Source organism: Panthera onca, chromosome B3, assembly GCF_046562875.1.
Source record: "Panthera onca isolate mPanOnc1 chromosome B3, mPanOnc1 haplotype 2, whole genome shotgun sequence".
In the NCBI taxonomy this organism is placed as follows: domain Eukaryota; kingdom Metazoa; phylum Chordata; class Mammalia; order Carnivora; family Felidae; genus Panthera; species Panthera onca.
In genome coordinates, this window is record NC_138344.1 from 58,874,354 (window position 1) to 58,887,315 (window position 12,962).

Below are 12,962 nucleotides of genomic sequence, written 5' to 3' on the forward strand. Positions count from 1 at the left end.
TCCTTCTCATTAACTGTCTTCAAAATAAAGACTAGACTCTAGTATAAAACCCTACATGATCTAAGTCTTTTTTCATTGCTATTTGCTGCCTCTCTCTTTGCACTCCAATAATAATAGTTTCCTGCCCACACTATGCTGTATCTACTTCTGCTTTTCTCTTTACCTCAAACATTCTTTTCTTTCAACTAATTCTTATCTTCATCACTGAAAGCTCAGCCCAAGTATCTTGCACCCCAGTAAGTTAAGTAACCGCCTCCACATCCCCAAGTTGATGTAAACCTATATTATCTGTATCTAAGCTCTTAACAAATCCTACTGAAATAATTTATATCTTTAACTGCACTAGACTGTAAGAGTCTTGAAGGCAGAAATCTAATCTGTAACAATAACCTGGCACATAAGATAACTCAATCTATGTTGAACTGAACCATAAATTTTTCTCATTTTCCTCAGAGACCAGAGATTAGAAAATGGGAAAAAACTATGTCACTGAAACACAAACAACCCTCACTGCAGCAATCAATTCTTGCTCACAAAAAGGGGCCTATAAATAAAACTAAAAATGTTCCTTCCTCATAAGATTTCCTTCCTCTTCACAAAATCCCTGATTCCAAGCAATATCTGAAGCAAACAATTATGGTTACAGATTATCTTGTGCTAACAAGATTATAATAATGCTACAAGCATAAACTCAGTTAATAATTTGCTAATGAGGTCTTGAGTGCACAAATTTCTATCAAAACAACAAAATAGCACACTGCATATAAAGGATTCTTAACGAATTTTCTAGGACCACCCTGATGTATATCCTTTAAACAAGTATTTGCTGAATGAAGCAGAGAAGAGGGAAACAAAAGTGAGTAATAAATAAAGACAACGGTAAAAAGATTACAAATCAAACTTTAAAGGAAACAAAGTCTGGGTTTTCCCATTAAAATTTAGACACATATAAATTGTAAATTGGCTATATAAAGAATATACGCATATAAGGTTCCAGAGTAGCCTCCCGAGGGAGTTATTTAAGGAATAACAGGGAGGTACCAGTCCTGAATCTATCATTAGTTAGCGGCCAGACACTGATTAAGTCATGCAATCATTCTAGCATTTCATTTCCTCAACAGCAGAAATTACTGGACATTAGATCTGTGCATTTCACTATATGTAAATTTTACCTTAAAAAAAAAAGGTGCCAAAATGGGAAATGAGTCATTAATTAAGCTGAGCTGTTTTCATCCTATCACATACAACTCATCCCACAGCACCCTAATTAAGAATTTAAGACAAACACTTACTACATGTTAAAAAGTCTTCAGAATGGCTCATCATTAATAAAACAAAGACTTTACTGGACTAGATGGCCCTTTGGTCTCCTCTAGGTCTAGATTTCTATGAGTTTGTTAATTTATACTATTACAAATAGTATCACTACTGGATTTATATTAAAATTTATATTAATGAAAAAAAAAGCTAAAAATCACTGCCTTCATTAATACCAAATGACATTTCCAAAAGTGTCAGCATCTGTTTTTCCTATCTATATTTCTAGCCTAATCTGAAATCAACAACTTGAGGTACTCAACTGTCCACTTTAATCTCCACAACTTCCCTAAGCCTTCATTAAATGACTTCAGAGAAGGAAGAGATTTCTCTGTCCCTCCCACTTATCATCTAATAAAAGTCAAAAGTCAACTAGGGCAGAAGAACTTAGTAGAGGAGTATTACATAAGCATCAATTCCAATACAAGAAGAGTTTTCATCAAATCCTTCTCCAAAAAGTGTGATAAAGATAGGTGGTCATTTTGGGGTTATTACTATTTTTGATGTAGGACTTTGTCTTTTTTTACTAGCTAACATTATAAGATTCTTTAGAAGCTACTAAACATAATAAACTTATAATCAAAAGCATTTGTCAAAATATAGGGAATATACAAAAAAACCCCAGCAGATGAGGTTCTTTCCTTGCAAAATTTTCTTCGATGAACAACAATGAAGAATGCTTTTTCTAAATCTATGATCAATTATTTTTCTCTAGAGAAACAAAATATGTGGATTGTTAAATTGATGACTATAACACTCTATGAAAATATGAACTCTGATTTTTTAAAGAGTGCATTATTCAGTTTGTTAATCACTGAAAATACTTATTAAGGCACAACCATTCAGATATAAAGTTTTAAAATACTACTAGCAGTACCCCAACTTAAAACCTTTTTATGTCTTCAGTAGAAATACCATTAGGACAAAATCAGTATTTGTTATGGACAGAATGAGGTAGTATGTCCTGCTGAGGGCATTTTTGTATTTCTTTAACCTAAGCTTTAATAGAACAATAATTTGGAGACTTTTAATTTTAACTACCTTCAATAAATATAATTTAAACATCTTGTAAAAAGAGCATTCTACTACATGGTATGAAAGAAATTCTTATCAATAACACTTTATAACACAAGGTGTTAGCAAACATATAATTTATGAATTCATAAGAACTGAGTACCATAATACTCATGAGAAACTTTTCTTTTTCCTCAAAAAGCACATACGATACTTGTCACTCCAGTCTATTATTTTTCATCATATTACTATCCTTTCTAAAAAAAAAAAAAAAAAAAAAAAAAAATATATATATATATATATACACACACACACATATATATATATATTCCAGCATTTTTGTTTTTTAATTTGCTGGGTCACCTGTATACATACAAGTTACAATGTACTTTTTAAACACATTAACAAAGAAACTTGACGATAAAAGAAGTGAACTTAAACTTAGCAGAATTTTCCTAAAAGTGCTTTTATTTTAGTTCTCACCGAAACTGGGCAAGAGGATAGATACAACTACTTATACTCTTTGATTAAACTTCTATTTACTTAAAGAAAATTAATTTTATGGGCACCTGGGTGGCTCAGTCAGCTAAGTGTTTGACTTAAGCTCAGGTCATGATCTCATGGTTTCTGAGTTCAAGCCTCGCAATGGGCTCTGGGCTCTGTGCTGTCAGCGCAAAGCCCGTTTTGGATCCTTTGTCTCCCTTTCTCTCTCTGCCCCTGCCCCACTTGCACTCTCTCAAAAATAAACAAACATTTAAAAAAAAGAAAATTAATTTTGTATTAACCTACTCAGGTCAGTAGAAATCTGAAACCTGTAGAAAACATTTACTTATAGGAATAAAAAGCTAATGAGATTGACAAGAAGAAAAAATAGTTATTAACTAAAAATCTTTAAAATTATGTAGTAAACACCAAGGCCTTTGCCCAAAATAAATTTACAGTATCTGAAATAATCCCTACTATTCTTACACTACCTACCAAGAAAAAATTAGTCATTTTGATTGAGATAAAGACAGAATTTACGAAGAGTGAACTTTTTTTTTTTTTTTTTTTTTTTTTTTTTTTAAGTAAACTCTACCTCCAACATGGGGCTTGAACTCACAACCCCAAGATTAAGAGTCACATGCTGTATGGACTGAGGCAGCCAGGAGCCCCAAGTGAATTTCTATTTAAATTACTAGTCGGGGCACCTGGCTGGCTCAGTGGGTAGAACATGCAACTCTTGATCTTGGAGTTTTGAGCTCAAGCCCCACAGTGGGTACAGAGATTAATTTAAAATAAAATCCTTTAAATAAATAAATAAATAAATAAATAAATAAATAAATAAATAAATAGTCAAAGACTAGGTATAGTCATAATTCTCTTACAGAAGTACACTCTTGTTTGCTATGACTAAAAAAATAAAATGGCATACTCCCAATAAGGAAAAAGTGCATTATTTTTGAAATGTGATTGTGAATATTTTTCAAATAATTTTTATCAGTACCTCAGAAAATTAAAGGACTGTATAATTAATTATCTTATTTAACAAAAAATACTAAAGCAGGTACTTTTAAGATCAGTGAGAGGTTAATCATTTTCAACTCAACAGGATAATCATACATATTTGGGGACTACCAGGAAGAAAGTAATTATTCCTAAAACAAATAATCATAGTTTTTTCTCAACTAAAAAGATACTTATGTGTTCTGGATATTTTTCTTTAACAAGTAATATACTCTACTTTTAATAAAGTGTACTTTTAAATTCCTACTTAAAAATTAACTGGTCAACATAAGAAATTTAAAATGCCAAGTTATGCTGCTAATGGAGTCTTAATCTTTCCCTTTCTTGGGAAGCCTGGGTCAGTCCATTAAGTGACCAACTCTTGGTTTCAGCTGAGGTCATGATCTCAAAGTTTGTCAGTTCTGGCGCCACATCAGGCTCTGCGCTATCACTGCAGAGCCTGCTTGGGATTCTCTCTCTCCCTTTCTCTCTGCCCCCTCACATCTCTCTCTCAAAATAAATAAATAAAAACTTAAAATCTTCCCCTTATCTACTTTTAACAACATGTCTGCTTTTTAACTTCCCAATTTTTCTTTTTTTTTAAATTTTTTAAAAAATGTTTTTATTTATTTTTGAAGGAGAGAGAGCATGAGTGGGGGAGGAGCAGAGAGAGAGGGAGACACAGAATTCAAAGCAGGCTCCAGGCTCTAAGCTGTCAGCACAGAGCCCGACACGGGGCTCGAACTCAGGAACTGTGAGATCATGACCCAAGCCAAAGTCGGACACTCAACTGAGCCACCCAGGCGCCCCTCAAACAATTTCTTAATATATAAGTATTCAGTCCACAGAAAAATATTCTTCCTAAACTATATATGCAACTACTACTAAATATTAATCTCAATTATTCCTGAAGTATTCAGGTGTCTTCTAATAGTACAGTTTTATGTTTCTTTAATCAAGGTAGTAAACACATTTTCCTGTTCTAAAATTATTATAGCTATCATGAAAACCTGATTGCTAGAACCTCAAGTCAAACTACGGCTGATGATTTATGTTTAATCTAGACATACTTCCTTTCCTACAGTCTCTTTAAATTAATACAGGAGACTTTATGAATACCATAAAATATGGGATCCAAAATATACTCAACTGGCCTATTGTGACCTTATAATAAAATTAAAAGACTTATTATGTAAAAATTTTACACTATTTTTTTTTCAATGGCATATTAGTGTTTCCCTTCACTCTTCTAAAAATACCATACTAACTGAGGGAAACTGGCCAAACCTTTAAGTCATATTTGTCCTTACAGTTCTCCCATTCTTTGGGCCACACTTAGTCTCACCCCTCATTACTGTCAGATTCACAAGATTCCTTAAGGACCCCAAGAAACCCAAGTTTCTCATTGCGACTCGACCCCCACCATATCTTTCTCTGCTAGACAGTCAGTGCTCCTATGTCACACCTCTCCTGATCAGTCAGCACATAAAAGCTTACTTCTACATTTTAGCACTGCCTCTGAACCCTCACCTGTTTGTGGTTATCAGCAAGTTTATCTGATAAACTCATACGAGATAATATTGCCAATAAAAGACAATAGTTTAAAGTTTATCTTCCAGAGAATTTGTGATTTAAACATCATTTTAAAAAGAATTTCAGAGGGGCACCTGGATGGCTCAATTGGTTAAGTGTCTGACTCTTGGTTTTGGCTCAGGTCATGATTTCACAGTTTGTGAGATTGAGTCCTGCTTTGGGCTCTGCTCTGACTGTGCAGAGCTTGCCTGGGATTCTCTCTCACCCTCTCTCTGCCCCTTCCCTGCTCCCACATGCATTCCCACAGGCTCTCTCTCTCAAAATAAATAAATAAACATTTAAAAAGAATTTCATAATACACAAGAGAGACACAAAATTAGGCACTAACAATTCTCAAATTATACTACACAGTAAACCATCTAGTCTACCTATTTGTAATGTAGAACCAATTACAATTTAATACAGTTTAAACTGAAAATTAGGGGCCCCCGGGTGGTTCACTCAGTTAAGCGGCTAACTCTTGATTTCAGCTCAGGTCATGATCTCACAGTTTGTGAGTTCAAGTCCCACATCGGCTGTGTGTTGACAGCCTGGAGCCTATCTGGGATTCTCTGTTTCCCTCTCTTTACCCATTCCAGCTCACATGCTTTCTCTCTCTCAAAAATAAACAAACGTTAAAAGAAAAAAAAAAAAAAAAAAAAAAAAAAAAAAAAAAAAAAAAGGTGACCTGAAATTTAATGTAGTCATACAACCAGTAGTGAATATAGATCTGGCTTAGATAGGTGCCTCACAAATGTCAAGTAAGTTAAAACTAAAACTGTTAATTGTATGGTTTTATCATAAGCTCCATATCTGTTAAATCTTCTCATCTTCTTTTCATGCATCTAAGTGCTTCTCTCTTTTTTTTAATGTTTACTTATTTTTGAGAGAAAGAGAAAGAGAGAGAGAGAGACAGACAGACAGAGCATCAGCAGGGGAGGGGCAGAGAGAGAAGGAGATACAGAATCCGAAGAAGGCTCCAGGCTCTGAGCTGTCAGCACAGAGCCCAACACAGGACTTGAACCCATGGACCGCGAGACCATGACCTGAGGCGAAGTCAGATGCTCAACTGACTGAGCCACCCAGGGGCCCCAAATCTTCTCATCTTCAAAGTATAGCAAATGACCCCCCATAGCTAATCCAGTTAAAAATGGTCAGGTAACTTTTTTTTTTTTTTTTTTTTAAGTAATCTCTATCTACCCCCAACATGAGGCTAGAGCTCAGGATCCCAAGATCAAAAGTCACATGTTTTACTAAATGAGTCAGAAAGGCACCCCTAAAATGGTTAGGTAACTTTTTAACCTACCCAGAATAATTACCTTAGTACACCATACATGAGGTCTCTCAGAACATTTGACACTTCTGACTTAAAGTGTCTTTTCTACTTTATGCTTTTCACAACAACCTGGTAAATTACAAATAAAATTGCAGACTGTCTACTTCAAATTCTGACAAATCACTTGGTTCTTTATTGCTTTAACCCAAAGTACATTCTCCTATGACTGAAATAATTTAATACCATTTCATTCAATCTGCAATTAATTTTACAGTTACAAGTCTAGAGCCTAGAACATCTTTCTAAACAACAATTTAGAAACCAGAATTGTATGGATTTTCTTCTATAATAATCTTGTGAAGAAACCTCTTGACCAGAAATCTCAAACATAGATAAATTTGGGAGAGAGAAAACACCCCCACTTCTTAATTTCTTAACAGTGGAAAAGAATAAATTACTAGCTCAAATGAAATGCCCAAGAGACACTATGTAGAATGGAATATTATAAGACACACCAATCCTATTCAGTTTTTCTATACAATCCTATTTGGAATTTCTATATAGCTACAAGACTACAGAGATTAAGGACTATACCACTTACAGCTTTTACATCCTTTCAAGCCGTACTGAGAAGAGTATGAAAAGAGCACAGATACTGAATGAATGTAGAATTTAAACAATTTGAGATTTCTTGAAGACAAAATCTACATACAATGCTCACTCAGCCATCTGAAAGCCAAATTTTATTAAAAACATTAATGCTTTATAAACTATCCAAAAAGGTTATTAAAACAGAGATGAAGCCTACACGAGTCCAATTATTTTACATTCTTTTAAACACATAATGGCCCTATTTTTTGAAACAAATAGGTTCAGCAAGCATCCACTATGCCCTCACCTCCACTTCCCATTCCCTTTTGGTCCTAGAAGACAAGTATGAGGTTCAATTCAATCCTAAAAGACTGCTTCACATAAGAGCTACTTTTGCCTTGACTTTCTTTATGACCTTGGAGGGAATCTACCAAATGACAACTATAATGATGTTGGTGTATTCTTGTTTATCACTGAAATTTAACCCTAATATGCTAACATTAATGAAGTCTTCTAAACTGAACCTAGAGAACTGAAAACCTGTGAGTTAAAATATCGACTGATAAGCATTATGAACCACGTTTTAAAACCTTAATCTGACTAGTAAGGGGGAAAAAAGTACCAAGGTCCCAAATTCAACAAGATTGAAAAATAAATTCTGAAAAACACCAACAGTGTCATTATTACTTCTCTTTATGGAAAACTGGTCTGCAATGCAAAAAAAAAAAAAAGGGGGGGGTGGAGGTGGGGGAGATAAAATTAGCTTCAACTAGACGTTTCCTTGCTTTTACAAAGATAACAGCTGGACAACAAAGGAAAATTTAAAACTTGGCAAAGAATGGGGTGACTATGTAAAAAATTCTACAATCTGACAATTACTAAGATAAACCTATCACTCAAGTTACTAATTTGTATACCCATCTTGGGCAGTAATCATGGTACCATTTTATTAGCACTAGAAAGATAAATCCTTGCCTTGGAGGAACATTTACTAAGTACATTTCATTTCAGGATCTTAGGGCAGTTTACGAGCAGTATCTCTTTAGGCTTCCCTAAGGTACTCTAAAGTGCTTAACATCATTCACACATCCAGCCACCACTAGGGTGAGAAGTAAATAAACACGATTTACTTATGCAATTATTTACCACAGAATTCTAGTCAAGAATGCAAAAGTAAACATTCATATAGTTATTTAATCCCCAAAGAAAGCGTAGAATACTACGGGCGATAAGATTCACCCTTAATTGACCACTACAGAAACCACAGGCCTTCCACATGGGCTGTCCTTTACTATCACTCTTGATTCGAAAAAGTAACAATGTCAACTCAACATTTTAACAGTACAGAAGATAAACAGAACTCAGTGAAATCTCTAATTCCAGATCCTCAAAAAATGTTTATAAAAACTGAGACAGAGCAACGCCCCCCTAAAAGCACCCTACTACAAAGAACGAAATACCGAAAACATGAGGTGGGCCAAGGTTAGAAAAGCTGATCTAACCCAATTACCCGGAGGGACCACAAGGTTTGGGACTAGGAACGTGAGATCGGGGTGGGGGTGGGTAGCAAAGTGAAATCTAACCCCAGAAATCACAACACAGGCCGCAGCCTAGAAGCTGAAGCTGGCGGGAAGTGAGCTCCCTTTCTGTTCCCAGGGGAAAGTCCAGAGAAGAGAGGCTCCACACAGCGCACTCATAAGGCGCCAATAGTGCATGCCTACCAAGGCGCCGGAGCCGCTGGAGAACCCGGTTGAGAAGGGGAGGAGACCCCGGCAGACGGCCCTGGAAGAGGAGGAGGACTAAGGTTGGAAGCAGCGGCAGTGTCTGGACGAGGGGGATTACCTAACTGTGACGACAGGAAAGTGTCCTCAGGCTCCGGCGATGGTCCCGACTGCGCAATGTGTGGTGTCTTTCCCGCTTAGCCCGCAGCAGCAACAGAACCAGCTCCTTCAGCCAGTCGCCATTTCCCGCCTACCGACCTGCTGCACCGCACGGACAGAGACCCGGATGGAAAGCGGCCTCTCCGCGCAGGCGCCTTGACTTTCTCCTCCCCCTCCCGCCACAATTCCGCGAGGTGGGAGGGAAGGAATGCGGGCGGCCTCAGAGTCAAAAAAAAAAAAAAAAAAAATCCAGCTTTTACTTCCGTAAAGAGCGTTGGAGTTCCTGCCGCCGGAAGAAACTCACAAGCCTGATTCCTGACACAAAATGCACGCAGGCCCTTAGGACCGAATGGAGGAACAAGGACAAAACCTATCAGGATACGCCAGGACCTGGGGGATATTTGTACTTTAAGGGCCTCCGTAGCTGGCAGTGTAGTGATTGCAGGGGGAGTAGGGAGTAAAGCGTTGGGAGTGAAGAGGCGGGGACCCGAAGGACGGTTTTTCCTCCCGCTGCTAACGGAACTGCTTAGGCAGAGCTGGGAGGGGGAGCGCGCCCTCACCGTGGAGGCGGGGCTTAGGAACGCGTCGCTCACCCTGGCGGCTAGGGTTAGTAACCCGGGCGCGCCTTGTGGGTGGAGCCAAATGGGATGGGGTGGGACTAACGCCTTGGCGCGCTGGAGGTGGTAGTGTGTGTAGAGCGCTGCCCCAGGCCATGATGAGACGAATCCTTCATCTTTCCAGGGATCCCGGTGGCCCTTGAAGGTCCTCTTTCCAGCTCTCTGCCTAGAGAGCATAACAGTTGCTTGTGATTCTGTCACACAAGCCCACGCCATTCGACTCCACGCGAACTCGGCTGTGGTTCTGCCGAGAAGTCAGATCATTCAGACAAATGAGTTCCTACCTGCTTGTCTGGGTCTAAGGACTGTCAGCCTAATGGAGTGAAAATGTATCAATCCGAGCATCTAGCCCTAGTGAACTATCAAAAAACCAAGACTAATGGTTGGAAGAGCATTATCTGTTTACTAAAACTCTGGGCCACTCACATTATTCAATCAAGAAATATTTATTGAAAAAACACAACGTGTGAAGACCATACTAGAATGCGAGGGATACAAGGTAGACGTGAACCCTGCCTTCTCAGAGTTCACGGTCTGAAGAAGACAGACAAGTAAACAATTTAAATACAATGTGCTAAAATGACCACAAGGAGTTCTTGACAGGCGTACAAACGGGGTGTGGGAAGGCTTTCATGAGATGACCTGAAGAGTTGATGTTACAAAGGAAGAGTGCCTAGGTAAACAGATGGAAAAAATCCAAAAATGAGATTGTGTTGAGTAGTTAGGGTAGTGCTTCTGTGCGCTGGGGATAGAGGAGTTGAGGGGAAGAAAGTGGAGAGAGATGAGGCTGCGAGGTAAGCAGAGAACCCTTGTGAATCTGGTTGTTTCAAAGTGTGGAGCAGGTGAGTTGTCTCCTGAATGCCTTACATACTGCAGATCTTGCCAGAGCTCAGAGTTCATTTGCACCCGATATCTTCCGATTACAAGAATGCTCTGAATGCGATGTTTACTGACAGCCAGTGGTGTATCAGCGAGCAGAACTGGTATTAGTGCACAAATAATAGATTCCTGAAAAACTAACTGGAAATCAACAGTTACTGATTATCCAGTGTATATCATGGAAAACCATATAGGTTAAACAATTACTTCAACTGATTACCAACATAATTTTTAAATCAGGTAAAAATTGGGAATATTTCTGAAAAAAATTATCAATAGTAATAACTACCAGTGTTCGCTCTTCTAAAACTTAAATATGCCATTTACAAAGTGCTTTTATATGCATTTTGATTTTCCCAACAACCCTGTGAATAAGTGATATTAGAGCTCCCCCCCCACCCCTCCCCACCCCGCAAGTCTTCACCTGAAGACGCTGAAATTTTTTTTTTAAGGTAGGAGGAAGGGAGAACAAAGGAAAAAACAGTCACCCTTTCCAAAGATAATCCAGTAGTAAGAAATACAATCAGGACTCAAGCAAGCTGTCCTTCTGTTCATTATACCACATCCTACTGTTTCCTGTTAAGTTTAGAAAGTTTGCTGGTAGCAAGCCTAAATGCTTTTGCAATTTATTTAACATTTTAACATTTTTTCAGAGGATAACGATTATGTTCTGATTTTAACTTTCATCGTTTACATCTAATAGTTTCTACTAGACTCTCCTGCAATATCTAAGTGGATTGTTGTGAAAGTCAAATGAGATTATTTATTCATTTATAAATGACAGTTCGTAATGTCATTAAGTTTCAGTAAAAACTTTGTCCAAGATTTTAGAATAAAATAAGGGTTTCAAAATATGAACTTAAAAAAAGTCAGGTATATTTATACACAAAGCAGTAGCCACAGGAAAAAAAAACTTAATGCAAAAACTTAGTGGCATGCATGCTTTCTAAACTATACAAAATTATTGCTATCTAAAAATATTAATGAAATAAGGTGTTCACTAACTAATGTGATAGAAGCATCTTGGATATTTAACAAAATCCTTCAGCAAATCCCTTATTACCTTTTATCTGATATATAAGTCATGCACTTCACAATCCAGTCTTACATTAATTCTATCTCTATGAGATATTAAAAAAAATTTTTTTAATGTTTATTTATTTTTGAGACAGAGAAAGACAGTGTGAGCAGGGAAGGGGCAGAGAGAGAGGGAGACACAGAACTCAAAGTAGGCTCCAGGCTCTGTGCTCTCAGCACAGAGCCCAATGCAGGGATCTAACCCACGAACTGCGAGATCATGACCTGAGCCGAAGTTGGATGCTTAACGGACTGAGCCACCCAGGCACCCCTCTATGAGATATTTTTGAATAGGCTTCACACCCAGCATGGAACCCAATGTGGGACTTGAACTCATGACCCTGAGATCAAGAGCTGAGATCAAGAGTCACACACTTAATGAACCGAGCCACCCAAGTGCCCCTATGAGGCATATTTTTATCACTCTCATACTACAACTAAGAAAGCAATATTCATAATAAACATTGAAATAGTATCAGAACTGCCATTGTACTTTAATATTGCATTCACTTGATGGCAATGATCATCTGAAACTTAACATGGTCAAAACTAAACTCTCAAACCTGTTTCTCTCTTAGTATTCTCCACTGGATAGAATATAATTCTCTTATATTTCATCCAATCCACTGTAAGTGCAATAAATTAAACCTTGAAAGTATATCTTGAATCCAAACACTTACCACCTCAGCTATCTCCCCTAGTTCAAGGACCGTCATCTCTGACCTGGAATACTATAAGTCTTCCTGCTCCATTCTTGAACCTCCATCAATCTTTCCAAAACACAGCCAAGGTGATCATTTTAAACCTCTTTATAAATTTTTCAACACCCTTAAAATAAAATCTAAAGTCTTCACTATAACATGCAAAGCCCTTCATTAGCTCACTCTTGGCTACCTCATGACTACATTCCCTACCTCTTGCTATTTGTATTCCCATCCTACTGGCTAATTAACCATTCTCTGAAAAAGTATATTCCTGTATCAAGGACTTTGTTTTTGTTATTTCTCTGCCTCTACTTCTTTTCCCTTAGACCTGTGTTATTCAATAGCCACTAACCACAAGCCATGGGTGGACTGAGCACTTGAAATGTGGTAGTGCAACTGAGGAAATTAATTTTTAACTTTATTTAATTTTAATTAACAAAATTTAAAATTAATACCTGAGTGACTGCTTAACAGAGCTTCCAGCTGGGGTGATGAAATAGTTCTAGAACCAGTTAGTGGTAATGGTTGCACAACATTGTAATGTACTTAA

The 12,962-nt window shown here is 37.4% G+C and overlaps 1 protein-coding gene across 3 annotated transcripts in view; it reads right to left on the minus strand.

Moving 5' to 3' along the window:
• The window catches only part of CTDSPL2 (CTD small phosphatase like 2), an 82,840-nt gene extending 73,545 nt beyond the window's left edge, over window positions 1-9,295 (minus strand). The window contains exon 1 of one of the 3 annotated variants that reach the window (XM_060618700.3): window positions 9,098-9,295. The gene's annotated coding sequence lies outside the window, so the exon portion shown is untranslated. The other 2 variants (XM_060618697.3, XM_060618699.3) reach the window with 2 other exon arrangements.
• Window positions 9,296-12,962: the final 3,667 nt, after the last annotated feature.